We start from the raw sequence: 19,317 nt of genomic DNA, 5'->3' as shown, positions 1-19,317 counted from the left end.
TATTTGCTAAACCACTCACATTTATTTGCTTAACCAGGCAAATTTTGGCTCAGTACATTATAGCCACAGCACTGAGGAAAGCAATTCCTGATAGAGATGTAACTGTCACTAATTAAAGTGCCTGGTAGGGGATCCCAAATCCACCTGACCTTGCCACAACCTCATCTCTGCAAGTGAGAACCTCTGAGTCTTGGAACTTGTCTCTCCCTTGTCTATTTTTCAAACATTTTTCCCAAGGCTTTCAGACCAACAAAACCTCAATTATCTTAAACTCAAAGCCGGGCAAACAGACAGATGTCTGAGGACAGGACTGCTCTTGCCCATTTAGATGAGACACTTTCTCTCTAATCTACTGAAATTCCTCTAACATGCACTTTATTTTTTAATGTCCAACGTTTTTTTCCCTCGAGCTGCAATCGTCTACACCACCACCAACAAAAACTCTTTTACTGTCTCTGGTCTGTGCTGTTTTCCCAGCCCAGGGACATCTGCAAAGATAAGCAGCCCCACTGAAGACTGATTTCTCTTTGCATAAATAGGGTGGTTATGGAAAGGTGTTCATTTTATTTTCCGCAGCCTGTCATGTTGACTTTATAATGAACTGGTTACTCAACTCTGGAAAGCAGATGGAAACCTCTTCTGACAGCCCCTGTCAAAGGAATAGGCAGGAAGAAGGAGAAAAGAATTGCTGGATATGAACTCTCGGTAAATACATGGACAGTGGCAGGAACTGAGGAAAGATGGAGGTTTTGAACAGGACTTAAAGGCCTGATCAATCATAACAGTGATGGAAATGCTGCCATCAAATAATAATAAAGAGATATATAACTGGTTTTACCCCATCAATTATTTTCTTCCCTGGTGAAGGCAATGCAAAGGTGGTGTTTTGGAAACAGAATCAAGAGGCAGGTAATCAGTCTATTTACATACTCCAAGCCAAAGGGAATATAAAAAACCCAAGGAAACAGAAGAAATGAGCATTAGTAAAACTGATCTAATCTCTGGTGTTATTAGTTGCACAAGCCAGGCAGTTTGATAGATATACATATATATTGCTTCTTTCCTTTTTCAGCCACAGCCTCATATAACATCTGTCATCTCGCTCATCCCCAGTGACAGAGACGGCCCTCCTGATCATGCCCTGCTGATCTGATTCATAAGGATCATCTTCCCAGGCTGTAGGACTATCAGCTGCCCTGTGGATCTGGCACAATGCTGATGGTGAATTCTGCGTGCTGAATGGGTAGCAATTCAGCCCTGGCACAAGTTGAATGTGTTAGCATTTTGCAGGGGCAGGGCATGCTCACTGCACATTATTACAAAAGCATGGGTACAATAAGAGAGAGCTAAGCCATGAGTTGTACTTTATTTCTCTGGGAATTGAGATGTCTGTGATACATGTCCAGGCATCTATCAGACCCCAAGTAATAACCTCTGAACTCAGTGGCTTGCATCAAACAAACTTGGTTAATGGGTGAATCTGTCCAAAATTTTAAATTGCTATGGATTTCATGAAAGCAGACAGATGGAAAAGAAGAGGAGCCATAATAGTATCCCCTGGCTACCAAGTTAGCTCAACTCTTACCAGGTATCAGAAGATGTAAAGGGACGTTGAGTCTTGAGGCATAAACCCATCTATTGCCCAGTTTCATTGGCTTTGCTGCTCAGAGAGCTGCTTCTTTAATCTGGCATTATTTCTAAAATTTCAAACCCTTAGGAGAGCTTCCAGGCAGTTTCATTCTTGCTAGACACACTTTCTTTCTCCCTCTTATGATATAGTTGGAGCTGAAATCCCTTGAAAATAAAAACTAAAAAGGTGATGACATTTGATGTGCTAAATCCTAATGTTAAGTGGCAGAGGCAGCCTCATCCTTCCTGATGACAATCAACAACCTCAAGTAGAGATGACGACCAGCATTAAGCAGTACAACAGCCAGATGATTGTCTTTTGTAATTTTGTTGAGGACCACAAACAATAAGAGGAATCCAAAGAGTGAGTGCGCACATCTCCTACTTCCCTCGGCCAAAGCTGCTGGTTTTTTTTTGTGATGGGATCCAGAGAGGTCCTGGACCCCTTCAATTATTGTAGGGTCAAAGTCAAAGATCAACATGTGCTCAGATGCCATCAGGTAATCCAGCATCTATATCCAATGTTCTGCCAAGGTTTATATAGCTATCATCAGCCCTCTCTGCCTTTGACTTTCCAAGTGAATAATCAATAACTGTTTATAGTTGAAGGCAGCCTTGAAATTCACGTCTAGACCCAGAGGATGACACTTTACCCTTTTCCTGCCATGCCTGTTAGTTACACATGCAAAATCAATTGTCAGTATGAGATGATGGGATTTATTGCTATAGAAATGTAAGGGGAAGAGGGTTCAGCTGCGTTCGACAAAGGACAACGCAGGAGGATTTTATCAACTGAAATGCAGGATGGTGGATGGAGGAATCCTATCCCTAACACTGACTCCCACAGAGGTGACTTGTGAGCCTGAAATAGTCCTTTTTTTTGTCCCATCCTTACTTGGCTACACTCCAGAAGTGTTGTGTGTGTTGTTACACTTGTGCTGCAGTCCTTTGTGTGTCACCCTAAGACTTATGTTTGTTGGTAAGGTGAGGAGAAAGGCAAAACCCTACGAAATACTGTGCTACCTATTTACTCACCTTTGCCATGAATTTTCTCCCTGTGAGAGCTTCCTGGAGAGCCTCTACAAAGGCTTAACTGGGGAGTCCTGAGAAGGCACTGGAGAACTTTTCCATGGGCACTAGTGCTTGTTATAATGGGCAGTAACATGGATGAGCTCAGGCTTTATCCCAAGTTTCCACCAAACAAATCAAGCTAACTAGTTCCAGCAGACCAGCAAGAAGAGAATTTTGCTACAGGTGTGGTTTCAGCTACGAACTATGCTCAGGTGGCACAAGTTGGTTGGCATGTTGAGTTGGAACTGAGGTTGGCCTGAGGTGCACATCCACCCAAGTGGCTTGTGGGGTGCTGATCACTGTGGGTAGAGGTTGATTAAATATCAGACATGGAGAGTTGGGGCCCAGTGTCTCAGAGGAAGAGGCTGACACCTGAACAGCTGCAGTGGGCAGGATGGAGGCGGGGTGGGCAGCACGTCCCAATGTGACACAGTAGAACTCTGTCCAGTTTGACGTGCACCTCTGTACACATCAAACAATTTGACAGTGAAGGGAAACTGAACTTGGAATACATATACTACTGTAGCTTGTAGGGCTTCAAAGGAGCCTAGGAGCTGAGTGCCTGGATCCTATAAATAAATCAGACTCGAGGACCTAGCTGCCCCTAAGATGCCTTTTGAAAGTACAAGCCGAAAGTCAGCGCTGCCTTGAAGAAAATCAGATGGGGATTAGAAGAGGTAGCTGAAGGAGGAGAGCTGGGGAAAGAAGGACCCTCTTGCTTCTTTGCAAGGAGCAAGCATCTGCCAGCACTTTAATCCAGGCTGATCGGTTCTCCTGGGCTGAGAGGGAGCCGGTTCGGGTGTGCAAAGCTGGTGTGTACAGACGAAAGTGCTCTCAAATATTTTTAAAGAGCTCTGAAGAGAAATGTGATTTTTCTGTGAAACTCCTGAGAGTTTTTAAGTGTGGATTTGTTTGGGTAAATTGTGAGTGAGTGCCCTCCTGCGAGCACACAGAAACGGCTGTTTAATTGGCCTACACCTGGTGTTGATTATGATGCTGCCTTTTTTTCTCTTTTTTTTCTTTTTTTTTTCTTTTTTTTCCCCCCCCTATCTCCCCTCACTGTATATCATTGAGATAAGCTTCACTGCTGTACCCCACAACTTGGGGTTGGCAATTCTTCTGTACAGCATACAGAATGCTGCAAAAGGCCTCTCCAGCTTTGCATCATTCAGCATTAAACAGTGAAGGCTCAAATTGTTTGGCCTGGTAGGGAAGTGCTTGCTTTGGCTTTGAGAAGGAGAAAGGAGCTCTCTCTCTATCTGAGGCTGTGTTTTCCATACAGGATTTCCTCTCCACTCTCTGTTGGAGCATAGCACTATTTAAGTACATAAAGCAAGAAACAAACCGCGTCCCTCACTGCTGAGAGATGTTGGTTATCATGGTGTGCAGCATACAAAGGTGTAAAGGCTGAACCCTGCTGCATTACAACCCTGACTTGCCTACCAATGAACTGTTCCATTGGAGCTATGGAACATGATGTATCTCAGTCTAACTGGGTAGGTCCCTAGCCATGGCTTGGATCAGTTGCATTAGTGCAACTGACAGCAGAGGTTGCTGTCAGGATGGGCAGAAGAGCCTTCAGACCTTCACTGCCCAACCAACTTTTTTGAGGGCCATGGCTTTTTTTTGTTTAAGTCATGTCTCTGGATACTCACCAGAGAATTAAATCCCTTCTCATGTCTAAAATAGGACATTTCAGCCCTGGAATATTATTTATTGAGCTCCCAACTGTCTCTGTATCTGCAGGCGGAAAGAACAGACTTACACTTGATATTGCCTGGGTGTGAACTGAAAGGGGGAAAAGAACTACTAGCAGCTTCTTCAAATATTGTCATTTCATTTTTCTCCAGGTCTGTAGAGCTAAAATAATCTGGCTTTGAATTTGAATAGAAACTGAAAAGCAGAATTTGGGGAAGGGGTGGTGCTCATGCAAAGCGTTAGCTGTTAAATTATAGCCTTGCTATGAAAAGCAGTTGTGTGTCTGTGTAAGAGAGGTTAGAGTGGGGAGAAGGTGTGGGCAGGAAAATACATTTGATTTAATATGCAGATTTTGCTCAGTTCTTTGGAGACCACTTTTGGTGCAAGGAAATAAGAAATTTTCCAGGGTTCGATTCTGCATAATATTTCAGGATTAAGCAAACAAACATAAAAAAGCTGCCAGCCCAACACCAGTGCTCTAAGTACCCTTCTCATGGGCCGTTTTGTTATTTTCAGATCTGAAGCCTTTCTTTTCACATGGCTTGAGACGTTATTAAGAAGATGAAACATCTGGAAGTGTGTGTATGTGTTTGTGTTTAGAAAGGGATGCTCTGCACCGAGCCCGTGTCTCTTCTGGGCTCGTTAACCGGCTGCAGATTCTAAATTAGGGATGGAACTGGAGCTGAGAAGGGAGGAAGAAACACCTGGCGAGCAAAACTTACTATTTGTTTTTCTTAAAGCCCTCAAAGTTTACTCAGCTGGTGGAACAGTCAGCCTCATTCGGCTGAAGCGTTAAAAAGAGAGAGAAGAAAAAGAAAAGCAAGTGAAAGAAAATAGGAAAGGGAAGGAGGAAGGAAAGAAGGAAAAGGAGAAAATGAGAGTGAACTATCTGCCTTGCTGCTTGTTGCACAGTGCATGAAAGAACAGTGTCTCCTGTTAGTCAAACACAGTTGTGTGCTGTGGGGACATCACTTACATATCTCTTCACAGGCCATTCACTGCAAGACATTCTGTAGTTCTCAGTCAGCTATCTGAGTACACAGTGGATTTGGTGGTACTAATTCTGAGTGTGAAGGTGGGATGAAACCTCTTCAACTGAAATTTGCCATGATATGAGATAGAAATATCGTGGCTGAGGCAATTGCATGGACCTGCAACCTGCCATTCATCACACAAAGCCACCAGTTGAGCTGCTCACTGGGGACAGACACCACTTGTGAGAAGCTTCCCATGTTCCTACCCTTCCAAATCTGAGGTGGGCAGAAACCAATGCTTATTGCTCCAAACATGAACTGTTTTCTTTGTTGTGCCTGTTGTCTTTCACCTTACTCATTTTGCTTCGGATTGAGAATAAGTTTTGTTCCAGTCTTGTGATAGCCTACGGCCATGATTTAGGGAGTTGAGATTTTGGAAAGATAAAAAAAAACAGAAGAAAATACATGAAAAATTTCAATGACAAGATTTCTGCTGGTAGCTTGTGATATAGAGAAATGAAGTCCCAGGACAATGTGCTTTGGCAGCTGAGAGTGCTTGTGCTGGTGTTGTCTCTCTGGCAGACAGGCAGGCAGAGGGCTGAGCTGGGGGGGTGGGATCAGGTATAGAAAGCTCTTGGAGAAGGCTGTGCAATACAAGCAAATCTAATTTTTCAAGCAAACACATCGGTCTCCTGTGTGGTATAGCTGTGGGTCTTATACACAGTTTTCTCTTCCTCTTTAACCTGGAGAGCCCTCCAAAAGAGAATAGGGAAGGCTGTTTTCATCTAGCCTGGAAAATACATGGGTCCCAAGGCGATTGACTTTGTAAGCTCACTGGCAATGAAGAGTGTAGAAAATGTTGATGTACCTGTTCCTGTGAATTTGCAGGACCTGTAAGCTGTGCACAGACTTCCTCTGTGGAGTTCAGTCTGCTCTCCACAATATGTTCTGGTGTGTATTGTGTTGTGCTATGGCTCTAGCTCACAGGAGCATCTGTGTATTTTGAAAACTTGTCTTCACACATCTTAGAGAAGTGCAATGCTCTACCAGGCTCCAGTAAAGTGAAGGTCAGAAAAGTTCCCTGTGGGCTGCACTGATAAAATCCTGCTCTTGCAGACAGCCACTACCAGGGAAGATTGGGCTGGGGGATTAAAACCTCATTTCTGTTCCATCTCTTTTGGCAATCCCATTTCCCAGCTCACAAATCACCGCTGTTCACGGGTTGTCCCTGGCATGTGGCATTATCCATATGTACGTACTAGGAAGACACTGACAGCCTCTGTTCTTCTCTCAAATTTAGCCCTATCCTCATGGAAAATAACTTGTCCCCACTTTCAAATGTGTAGAAAACACTTTTTTTCCCAAAGAGGCTTTGAATCACAGCTTATTGCAGGTGTGGAGAAGCCTAGGGCCGCTGAAAAGTGAACGATCAATACAATATTCCATTCGTATATGTACCTCCATCCCAACAGCAGGGCAATCTCCCCTCTTGCTAGATGAGTTGGAATAGAGGTTCTACCTCCTTCTATATGGCATTTGGGCTTTCCATGGAGGTGACAGGCTAGAAATACCAGCATAAGGTTTGTTGATGCAGACATATACTGTTATAATATGACCTAGGCTAGGGGTGAATGTGTGGTCAAGCCTGAGGAGCCCATTACCAGACCACCAAGCTCAAATCACCTGGAGTGTAAGAAGTCATTAGTGGCAGTTAGCTACAGCCTGTTTGTATTTCTCCTGCCCTCAAGCTTTATCTATGTGTCTGTCCCCTCTCAGCAGTATTTGGTGTATTTTGGGCTCCAGGAACTATCTGGGGAAGCAGTGAATCTGTGTGGCTGTAATAAACACACTGCCACGTTGATGATTTATTGAAGTCCCACCAGCACCCAATTATGTAAATCCGATTATCTGTTGAGGAGGCTTTACTGGAACAGCTTGTAGTTGTAACACCTTATTTTTGTCAGAAACGGGAAAATTTAGTTGAATGTGACTTTGAGTCTTAAGCATTATGCTCCCACAGCCGATACAGCCGTCTCACTTGCATGTGGCTCTGGAAGGTGGGTTTGGACTCTTTAATGATAATACCTTTATCTCTTCCCCTTCGCTTACAGACTGAGGCTGGCAAAGGGCTTGTACTGTGACAGCATCTGAGTTAATGCTGTCCCAGTGGCAGACACTGATGACACGGTGCTGGGAGGGCTCAGCATAGAGCCTGTATTTGTTCCTCAGTGTTCATATCTCATCTGGGACCTTGTGTCCATCCTTTGCTATAGCCAGAATTTGGCTAAAGGAGGTGGCACTGGTGCTTTGGAGGGGTGTGAGGAGGTAGAAGGACGTCTGCTATCTCCCACCTACCATTTTAAGCACAAATAAGCAGCACCCATGCCATTAATAGCTTGAGGTTCATGCAGAAGTAGTTTCCTGGAGGTGCTACATCCTCATGACAGGTGCTAGTGACACAGCAGGATTAGGACAGTCCACAAACTGAGCTCTGGCTGGGTTTACCCACTTCAGACGTGAAGGCAGGCAAGCAGGTGGGGTAGAGCCAGCAGCCCAGCTGAGTGTGCAGTCACCCAAAGATTGTTTTCTGCAGAATGATAGACACAGCCTAGTCTGGATCAGCTGGCTGCTGTGTTTCAGGAGTTAATGCTCTCAAGAGTCTGGCTTGCTGAGATGCATTCAGGTGTGTATGTGAGATAAGGCTTGTGGCCAGTTTTACATACAAGTCTTTTATTTTAAGTGACTTTTTCATAGCAGAGTGAAGGTGTTAGGCATCCTCACAGCTACTGCTTGCTTTTTCTTAAGAAACCTGTCAGCCGTGTTGACAGTGGGGGGTGAGCCAACTTTCAGCACCCCTGTGAGCCGACTGACAGATTCTGGGGGCTCTGGTGAGAGGCTCCAGGTTGGGTTGGTTTCTGCAGGCAGGTTGGGCTTGCTGAGCACGGAACTGCACTGAGCTGCAGTCACGGCTCTTATGCTAATGCTAGGAACGTGGTGTGCAGCTCTTTCCCCTGTTTCCCCTTCTGTGTGGATTTACATCCCCTGTGAGCAGAGAAAAAAGAAAGGGTTTATTGTTTGCGTGCATTAAAAACAGATGTTTCAGCCAGAAAGGGAAAAAAAGAGAAAGGTTCAATTAACATGTAGCAAAGGGACGAGGATAACGGCAGACAGAGGAAATCTTAAAGTGATTCAGCTTGTACCAGACGGGCTGAACTCCTTCCCCAGCCGGCTGCATGCACCACAGGGATGAGCTCCCCGTTCCTTCCTCATTAGAGGCTCTGCTAATGCTTACTCCTTCCTCACCTCCTTCCAGAGCTTGGCTGGAATGGGGGGAGCTCACTTTGCTGCCAGCAACTCCATCTCGTCAGTTTAATCCCGAATACGCTGGCACTTTGTCTGCCACCGCTGTCCCTGCGACTGCAGAGGAACAAGGGCTGACCCCAGCACAGCCTGCAGCCACCCTACGGAGCAGACAGCATGTCCCACTCCCATCCATGTCAAAAAAATACTTTGCTATGGGTTTTGCTGGCAGCGGTTGCTGGACATGGCTTTGTCACCTGTCCTCAACTCCCCAGCCCTGAAACATCCTTCAGGCTGTTGGTGCTGCTCACTTGGTCATCCCTGCTCTGGGATGCTGCTGCTGTCTCCTAGCTGCGGTAATCCTTGGCAGGGCCATTTGAGTCCGTCTTTGGGAATTGAGTTGATCAGGATTTTTCAAGGTCTTTAAAAAAAAAGCAACACAAAAGCAGACTTTTCCTACAAAAACTGAGAAAACAAAACAGGCTACTTTTCATGAAAAGCGGTTGTTTTATTAAAATATTCCATCTCTCCCACGCCCCTTGCATTGTAAATAGTTCCAAAGTGTATACTAACATATTTTGTTTACTAGCACCTGTGTTTGCAGTAAATGTTTTATTTAAAGAGTTTTGCCATAAGTTCCTAAGGAAAATCCAAAGGAGAGAAGAAAAATGAGCCTATTTTTTAACTTTTCAGGAAGAAAATGGTTTTGAATTTTTGTGTGAAATTCGGCTGTTGATTTTTAGTCCCTTTTAACCAGGTGGAGTAGGGAGAGAAGAAAGGAAGGGACACCAAGAACTGGCAGCAGTACAACTGTCAGCCTGGGTTAGGGCAGGTCCTGTGACTATGGATTCTGCCAGATGCTTTTAAAGAAGATAGAAGATGCGCACAACAAGCAGATGTAGGATAATCCATCTCCCCCTCCCTCCCACTTATTCTCTAATGCACTCCGTTTTCTAAGAGAATTGTTTTAAGGCCTGGTACGTGATGTCTGATGGCCCTTGCAAGGGTTTGTGGCATTAACTGCTCTTATTGCAGGCATTCCCTGAGCGAGCGGCTCGTCCCTAGGCAACCCTGTTAAATTCTCATCCTCAGAGATTTCCTTTGGCACTGGAACAAACTGTGAAGAAGTCATTCCTTTTATCAGTTTTGAATTTGCTGCTTCTTAATATTCCATCAACTGGCTTTTTGTTCTCCTGTCATGAGACATGGGGATCAGAGCTCTCACCCCACCATCTCCAGCCTGTTTGGCAGTCCTTATGTCTTTCTCATATTCCTGCTGCCTTTGTCCCTGTTCTGAACTGCATGCTTTCTTCTCACGGGAATTTCCTCTGAACCCTTTAGTTTTGCATTGCCCCTTCTCAGCTGGGACAAACAGCACTGCATGCTGTACTCCCGAGGTTGCATCACTGGTTTGACTCAAGGATGCAGCCAGGCTTATTTATGCATTTCTGCTGGAATTCTGCATCCAGCTTCCTGGGACTTTTTGTTTTATTTTATTTTATTTTTTAATTTTTGGTGATAGATTGTTTAAAATGGCTTTGTATAAAGCACTGAAGTCTTAAATTGAACACTGCGTCATTGCTTGCAGAGTAAAGAAGGCAAAGCTGGAGCAGTTCGTCCTGTTGTGCTTTTGTCACATTGCTCCACCTCTGACCTCAATGCTGTTGTGTTACTTGACACTCCTCTCCGTTAACCTGTACCAGAGCCTCTGCTGCAGAGCGAAATGGTATGGAAACACAGGGAGTCAGTACTGGATGGAGGGAAGGAGGGATGTGGAATTGGCAAATGTCTTCAGCGTGATGGTAGGGACACAGTCTTAACTCGTTTTGAGGTGAATATTGTAAAAATGCTGAGGTAAAAGAAGAGGAAATATTCTAGAACTGTAGATGTACAAGCATGGGGATTGGACGGTGTTCAAATACTGAAAGACAAAGAAGAGCTACAGTCATGAGCACGTGGAACCGGGGAAGGTGGCAGGAAAGAGTCATAGCAGTGGTTGAACTCTGTAGGAAAATAAGATGCATAAAGGGAAAACAGCAGAACAAATTAATTACAGTTTTCAATGAGAAAGAGCTTTAAGAGTGCTGTAAATGTTGGGGTGTGTGCAAGGCAGTTGTAACAGAGAGAAAACAGGGACTTTACTACACTTGAAAAGGAATACAATCAATGACAGCTGAGTTACTCAGAACACAGCTGAGTTACTGAACTCTTCTTTTCAAACCAGCAAAGCACAGAAAACTGGGACAAACAATTAGGAAGCAATGAAGACCTTGTCAATAGAGCTGATGACAAGGAACAGATAAAGCAGACACTAAACTGAAAACAGTGGATTTGCATTTTACTGATCACTCCTCCTAGTGATCGTCCAGCTCTCTGGATCAAACCTTCCATTCAGAAGCTGGTTCCCATTTGTGTTGATGTGCTTGGTGCTTGTTTAAACTGCTCATCAGGGCTTGTGGTCATGAGGATTAGGCTGAAAAGGTATTTCTTTGATTTTCTTTGACGTTTGCAAAGGTGGAAAAACCTTGTATTCTTGAGGGTCCATAAATCTCTGTACCAGTTTAATGAAGCATTGGCTTGAGTCATTTATAATTTCACTTATCTGTCTTGGCATTAAAATGCCCGTCAGAACTCACTTCATTCTCCCAAGATGCAAATTCTGGTTTTATACATATGCCTGATTTGGAAAGCTTACAGTTTCATGGGTCTCTTGTGGGAAGAATTCAATCTTAATAATTTTCACCCATTGAAGTCAATGGGAAGATTTCTGTTGAAAGTAAAAGGGGATGGTTTAGCCTCAAAAGCAGAATCAGCTTTTAAAATAAATATTTATAACGAAGTTCACCCTTTATGGACTCAACAGAGAATCTAGGTGAGCAATAGTCTCATGCCCCAAAAGAGAGACAGTTTATTGACACTGCTAAAAAAGCCCACATCACTGGGATGAGATCAGAAAAATGGGAAAATTATTTTGGCTGCGTGGTTTGTAGCTGGTTCATTTCTGATCTGAAACAGTGAGATCAAAATTGGATCCCTTAAGAGGTACTACTCTTAAAAGGTGGAAATAAGAGAGACACCAGCAATTACCTTTTAGTCTGCCCAATTTTTGTTCCTAGTGATGGATGGGAGAGCTGCTCCAATCTTAGCTCTCCTGCGGCCTCGTACATGATTGTAGGCAAATAATGTCCCATTAGACATTTAGGCTTGTGAGGCAGTGCTTGATTACTCAGCAGGGGCTTCCAAATTGGTTTGAGGTTGGGACAAGATCCTTCTGAGAATGAATGTGAGAGGGGAGATGGTTTGTTTAGGTTTCTGTTAGATGTAAGATTTACCTTGCAAATAATTCTCTAAAGCATGACAGGTATTGACAGGGATGGAAAAATGCCAGCAACACAATAAAGGATGGGTAAGAGAGCAGTGGTGCAGTAAGCACAGTAGAAAGCACTGCCCTGTAGAATGCCAGAAAGCATCAGTATCAGCACCATTTTTACTCCATCAATCTTAATGACTGGGGGGAAAGCATACACACAGTATTAATTCTGGTTGCAGATTATACTCCAGGGCAGTGATGGCAAACACTGTAGACGGTGAAATGACCCAAATGCACTGAGTTGATCAGAACTGTGAGCTAATGAAAAGCTAGGAGCCAGTACTAGGCTTCTGTAGCATAATTTTTTCCCACTTACTGTGGTGTGAATCACCAGAGAAGTGAATTGAATTGTACTATATAAAATTAACAGGCTTACCAGAGACCTCCTGCATAAACCTATTAGATTCAACAAGATCTTGAAGTTACTCTTTGTAAATTTCTAGATTGGATTAAAATTGAATAAGAATGAGAACTAAACTAAATTTATGGATAAATCTTCTAAAACAGAGAAAGAAGTCTGGGTTCAAGCTTCTGTCTGTTCTGTTCCTCCAACTCAGTGATACTCAAATGAAGACAAGAATACACAGTGAGCTATGGGCTTGTTTTGAGCAATGAATTGTAAGGAAGGATACAAAAAAACCATGAAAGAGTACCTGTTCCCTTCCTCTTCCCTTGTAGTGGTTGTAGACCATATTGTACCCAGATTCTCATCTATAACATTTCTTAAAATTGGTATTAAGAGTTTCACTGTTTATTAACAGCAAGAAAATTCAATGGAAAAAATAGTGCCTGTGATTTGCAAGCAGTATTTATCTACTTTGCTCCTACACAGCGTATCTGAGAGATATTTCATAGTCTTCTTTACAACAGCGATGCTAGAGATATAAACTGCGTTAATAGAAAAAAATGCATAATAGCAATACAAAAAGGGCTGATTATTAATAAAATACTGTCAGATTAACTAACAGAAAAGTAAAGCCTATCTTGTAAGTGCTTGAGAGATAATTTTTCATTCCAAAGTGGTATTTTGGAGTTATGCACTAATAAAAAATTGCTTTAAACTTTTTTTGAGATTAAAACTGCAGAGTTTTTAAAAACTGCTGGTAAAAAATTAAGTTAAAAGAAAGTACTAAATAATAGACATCAGCGTTGGAGCTATAGTATGGGCAGATTACATTTCAAAGAAAGGGTGCTCTTCATGTTTTCAAGTGGCAAATGGCATCTGATATTGCAGTGTCTTCCTTGCAAGCTAAGCAGTTTTTCAGCAGCGTGCTGACAAGTTGAAATGCCAGTTAGGGTTTTGTCTATGGCCAAATGAAGGCAACAGATTTTTCTACTGGCTTTTGCAGGACTACGAATTGACTTTGAGGTACAGCAAAATATGGTGTAGGTGCATCTGCATGACCAGAAGGCTGATAACAACAACCATCTCAGGACAACGCAAGTCCAAGCATTTCCAAAGAGCTGATTTAGTTACAAATGAGCTCCTGGCCAAGCTGCTCTTCTTTCTTAACAACAAGCAAGCCAGGATGCCTTACTACAATGTGAGAAAAATGTCAGACAGAAGAAATCCTGAAGAGAATGTTAAAATGAATGACTTACAGGACAGAGAGGAAAGAAATTTGAGCCTGCACAGTTCAGGTGCCCCAAATCATACACTACTCTCCTATTATGAGGTTCCCATGTGAAGCAATACTGGATATTCTTCTGAATTCAGTTGCGTGTCTACAAAGTTAACTACAGCTGTGCTACATTGGAAAATTGCAGCTTGTACACACATTGTCCTTCAGGGAAATAACAAAGAGGCAGCCCACACAAGAATCCAAGCAGCGCAGAATGCAAAACAGATTCTTGTTCCAGTCTGTAACTAGAAGTTATAATAATATAAATAATAACAGTAAACAGTAAAGAGAATAATTTGAGAGCCAAAGGGTAGGGACAGTTGAAATAACTATGATAAATCACTGTAGTGTATGAAGAAAAGCTGAAGGTGATAATTGGCAAATACTTTACATGGGAGAATTTCTCCTGTAGGAAAGAGCTGATAGAGGGAAATGTATCTGCTAATGGGTACCAAGGTAAGAAGTGAACAAAAAGCTGGAGAGAATTGCCCTGCCATGGCAAGAGAACGGAGAGCGTGACCAGAGGAGAACTGATCCAGAATAAAAGAGGAGGAAACTTGCCTTTTAAAATTCCGACTCATGATTACTGTATAAAACTATATCAAAATTTGAAATAATTTACATTGCACCAGCAGTAAAGCTGGTGGAGAATATTCACACAGAGGCTCTCAGTGCTGCTGCTGGGTTTATGCTTCTCAGTACTGGAGGAAAAACAGAAATAAAGATTCTCTCTCCCTTCACTGAAACCAGCTACCAAACCCTACAGCATTTATAGGCTCTGAATCTGATTGATCTTCTGGATTAGGGGAAGTATATCATTTCTAAATGTGTTTATTTAGTTGCCTGTGCCTGGGGACATTCCTTGTTGATAAAGAACCTGAAAAAAAATATATCTGTTTTGGCTTTCAGAAAGTGTTTTCATGACAGACAGACACAATTCACTTTTAGACTATTTCACACTGAAGGACACCAGCTGATCATCCAGCCCAGAATGAAAAGTCAGTTCTGTGCACCTGGTACCAGTGAGTAGAAAAAGAAAGCAGGATGGGTCCTGAAACTTCAGGGAATGCTGGAAGTGACTAATTGGATGGATGCTCTCGGATGATCTCAGGCTCAGCACCAGACAGACACCACCCAGCTTCCAGCTGACCCAGAGCACAGTCACAGCTTTCATTTATCTGCCTGCTAAAGGCCATGCAGAGATGCCATGAACTACCTGAGCTCAGAAGTAGCAGGTGGGCTGTTGGTGGGGCTGATAGCCTTCTTCTATCACAGGCTCAGATCTTTTTCTTTCAAAAGACAAGTCAGGCATTTATATGCCCTATGCTTGGTTCTCTTTTCTCCTTCTCAAAATACAGGTCTTGAAGCTATAGGCACCCAGCACTGGGACAAACACTGTCAGTAGATTCTGAGACAAGGAGTGTATCCTTGTCCTGTGCCCTGAGGTGGTAAAACAGAGGCGTTCTCTGTAATAGGAGATAAGAAAATTTAATAACCCTTTTGGCTCCTACTACAATTGCTTCCCTTCACAGTTTTGCTAACTATTCTTTAAAACCACTTTTTGGGGAAACTTGAGTTTTGTTGCCCTAAAGTACTCAGTGTTTCTTAGGCACAGTCTCAGGAGATTCAAGAACAACAGACAAGAAAGAAATGAAATTGGAGGAAAAATAAAGCAGCTGGATGTTGGGAGTAGAGAGAGGAGTCTCTGCTTTGCCTCCTATTCCTTATTTCTTGTTGCTGGAGTTCCAGCAAGCAGGTATTAATAATAAATAAAAAGAACTGTGAAGGTTATCACACTGACCTCATACCCCTTTCAAGTAGAACTCAAGTTCTTTTTATTGATTATACACAAACTTCATCATATTCAGGCTAGTCCTGTCCTGCCTTTCAAGGAAGTCTGGAGCTTGAACAACCCAGGCTGAAACGTGTTCATTTCCCCCCACCTCTTACTTCTAAGAAATAAAAAGCCTTTGGACTTCTGGGAAATATAACACCGAAAATGGATGGTTTTGTCTTTTTGCTTGCTGGTTGACCACAGGGTTTTTGATGTCATTTAACACAAGACACATCGTGGTTAATAGCATTTTATGATGCTGTTCTTTCAACAAACATCAGCCTATCATCTTTGTGCCTGGTTCAGGGATCTGGACGTGAGACTTCATGTACGGAACTTGTGGCAAGAAACCATATTACTTGGGGATCATTGCTGAAGAAAGTATAAATGCCATTTATTGCAAATCCTGCTGTATTCTGTACCACGTTCAGAATAGAGATCTTTTTTTCTGAATAATTTTAAATTAGCCAGAGTCTCAAAAGAAAGGATTTTAAAGGTCAAAGCCATGTCCTAACATGACGAAGCCGATGTGGTGAGATGTTCTATTTTCTTTCTCCTTTGGCTTTAATTTTAAGAGGCAAAAGATTGGCACGGAGACCATTGCCAATGTATTTGGTACTGTGAATGCAATGTCGTAAGAAGTAGCAGAATGAGAACTTCCACAGAATCTTTCAGATTGATCTGGACTCTTTCTCTTGGAAAAGCTGGTTGGCAGTCATTTGGAGTGCTTGATACGCTAAACCAAACCCAAATTTTCATATTAAGTATCTTCAAAATGAGCTCACTAAGTATTCAAAAGGCAAAGAGGAGCAAGATTTTGTTATTTTTTCTAGTATCCAACCTGAACCTCCACTGACTCTACTTGAGGCCGTCTCCTCTCATCCTATGGCTAGTTACACAGGAAAAGAGGCTGACTCCCACCTCACCACAGCCTCCTTTCAGGCACTCGTAGAGAGCATTAAGGTCTCCCCTAAGCCCCTTCCCCTCCAGACTGAGCAATCCCAATTCCCTCAGCCTCTCCCTCTAAGTCTTGCACTTGCACTTGCCTCACCAGTTTAGTTGCCCTTCTCTGGACATGCTCCAGGCCCTCAATGTCTCTCTTGTAGTGAGGAGCCCAAAAATTTATGTCACCTAAGATTGCTTCTAACAGATCCTGCTGCCCTCAGGCTGAGTAGTGTGTCTCTATTGGAGGCACAGAGCAGTGGATGTGTCACACATTGTAATATGGGGGCTGTTGTTGAGATGAAATACTGGGGCCTGCTCTAAATGCTTCACCAGCAAGAACCTGTCGCTTAGCTAAAAGAAACCCTGTAGTCTAAGAGGGAGAGATACCAGTGCAAAACAACAGAGCCCTGAAATGTGTTAGGAGAAATCCAATACTACAGAATTTATATCTGCAAAGTTCATCTTGTATTCTTCCCTCTTATATTCCTTTCTATATTTCAGGCCTGTTGAATTGATGGAACCAAGGGGCAGTTTGTCGTAGCACCCTGTAGGAAGATATTAAATTCTTGCTTTATTGCTAATATCAGCAGCATTTTTAGATGGAGACAAGAAAGAGAGAAAGGAAGAGTGTGGGAGAGAGGCAAAAGCTACAAGATGTGTTGCTTATGGTGTTGAAGTCTTAAGTAGCGGAAAAAGGCAATGCCCATGCCTATAAATTTAAAAAGCATCCTGTGTCCCCATTCTTTAGCTCTGTAGCAGCCCTCTAATAGCCACAGCCAGACTAGGCTGGTAACGAAGAGAACTGCTGATTAGGCTGTGCCAGGGCAATGTAGAACAGAGTTCAGTGTAGAACAGAGAGGCCCTGGAGCTCACTGAGCCTCTCACACATAATCCCACTGCTGAGATCTACAGCGTGGGTTTCTTGTTGCAGAGCGCAACACCCAGCACACTGAGTTGTTAACACAGTGTTTCAGGTCCCAGTCTGTCCATGCTGTGTATAGATGCTATTTCCAAGCTTCAGGAAATCACCCTATAGCCACTACTGCTTTACCAACCACTTATAACCCACCAGCCTAAGCCCTGCTACAGTGCTGGCCCAATACCAATGAGACCTGGTCCCTAACTACTGGAGCATAAATCCCTCCCTTTTCTGTCTGCCCAGGTCTTAATAGCATTTATATGTTGCAAAACTGTTGTCAGAGCAAGGGTCAGCTGTTTGTGAGAGGTCAGGCACTGCAGAAGCCAAGGTCCCAGCAGAAGCTATAATTTCTCAGCAGTTCTGCATCGGACACAGGACCAGCACAGCACAGCCAGCTCCCTAGCAGTCTGCACTGAAAATGACTGGGTACTGATTTATCCAGCAGAATTATAATCATAAACTCTAAGAACAGGTTGGCAATTAATGCCTGAAGTTAATTCATGGCTAGCGTAAGCATGAGTGACTCTTAAATCACACTGAGCTTCTCCCATTTTTCCTGTGATGGATCTGGCCCACCAAGCCAGCAGGAGTAACTTGTGGGCTCTCTGAGATCTTGTTCTTTGCGGCAGTGAAATGCTTGTTATGCAGCCTGTGTCTGATCTGCTTTCATGGCAGTTGCATGGCAATTAGAGTCATTTTGTATAAAAGGTTTCCTCAGAGATGGCATCAAGGCACGGGCTGCATGAAATGGACACAATCTTTTCTGGGTATAAGACCAATATTAAGCATGATGATAAAACCCAAGGCTTCACTGTTTTTTTTTTTTTTTAATTGCTCTTGGAGCCCTAAGAAATGTTTTTTTTCCCCTTGGTTAGAACCACAATAATATTTCATTCCCACTGCTTACCCTAAAAAATGGATTTCCTTTCCATTCTCAGTTGGTGATTTGTTTTGCATTAATGCCTTTCATAACTCATACATTTCGCCATTAAAAATTAATGCTTGGTGCTGACATAAACAAATGAAATTTGTATTATTAATGTTTTACATAGGTAAGACTTTGTAATAACAGATTCATCATAACAGACTGTTTTAATTAAAAGACTTGCTCATTCCCTAAACTGATTTCAGACATAATTTTGGGTGTTGGGAAGAATGTCTTGTACAACCGCCTGGAGAGCAGTGATCAATGCGACCTCAGATGCCATTTTTGAAAGTTTGCACATGAGTTCAGGCAGGGGATCCACTGTCTGGGTTATATTCACTGAAAAGAGCTAGTGGGAAAGGCATCAGTGATGGCTTTTCCCTTGGTGCAGCATCAGCCCTCTGTGCTGGTTAAAGTCTCTGCTTGAGGTCCAGCCGTCTGGCATTGGTTTGCTGCATGGGAGGACACTGAGGGTAGAGAAAACTCAGTGCTGGAACTGTGCTAAGGGTTTGGTCTCACGTCTTGGGTTCTTTTCCATTTGGCTGGAGAACAAGGCTGCATCTAACTGTGCCTGTTGGGGTAAATCTCACAGGGAAACTCTAATCTCTATGGCTGGTATTTGAAAGTGAGGTCTAACTTTGTAGAGATGAGGGTAAACAGCTTATTTCTGCTCTTAGGATATTGTACAAAGATTCTGGTGTCATCCATGGCTGAGTTAAAGAGATAATCTCCACTACTCTACTGCAAAATTGGACATTAGAAAATAGAAAGAAAAGCAACAGGTTCAGTTATAACCTGCCTCAATATGTTTTCTTCTAATGGAATAGTGCTTACATGAACTTCAGATTAACTATAATGTCAAGCAAACTTCTATTAAAGATTTCTCATTAAAAATTTGCTTCAGGTTCTGAGGATGATAGTCTTGACTATGAAAAAGAAGGAAGCCTTGCTGCTTAACCGTGAGGCTGCAGATGATGTCTCCTTAATATGGCTGTATGATATATTCCTAATGGAGCTCTGGTTGGGAATA

This window comes from Tympanuchus pallidicinctus, unplaced genomic scaffold (genome assembly GCF_026119805.1).
Source record: "Tympanuchus pallidicinctus isolate F22 unplaced genomic scaffold, pur_lepc_1.0 scaffold8, whole genome shotgun sequence".
NCBI lineage: Eukaryota > Metazoa > Chordata > Aves > Galliformes > Phasianidae > Tympanuchus > Tympanuchus pallidicinctus.
The sequence above is the reverse complement of the archived record's forward strand: the minus strand, read 5'-3'. Positions refer to the sequence as shown.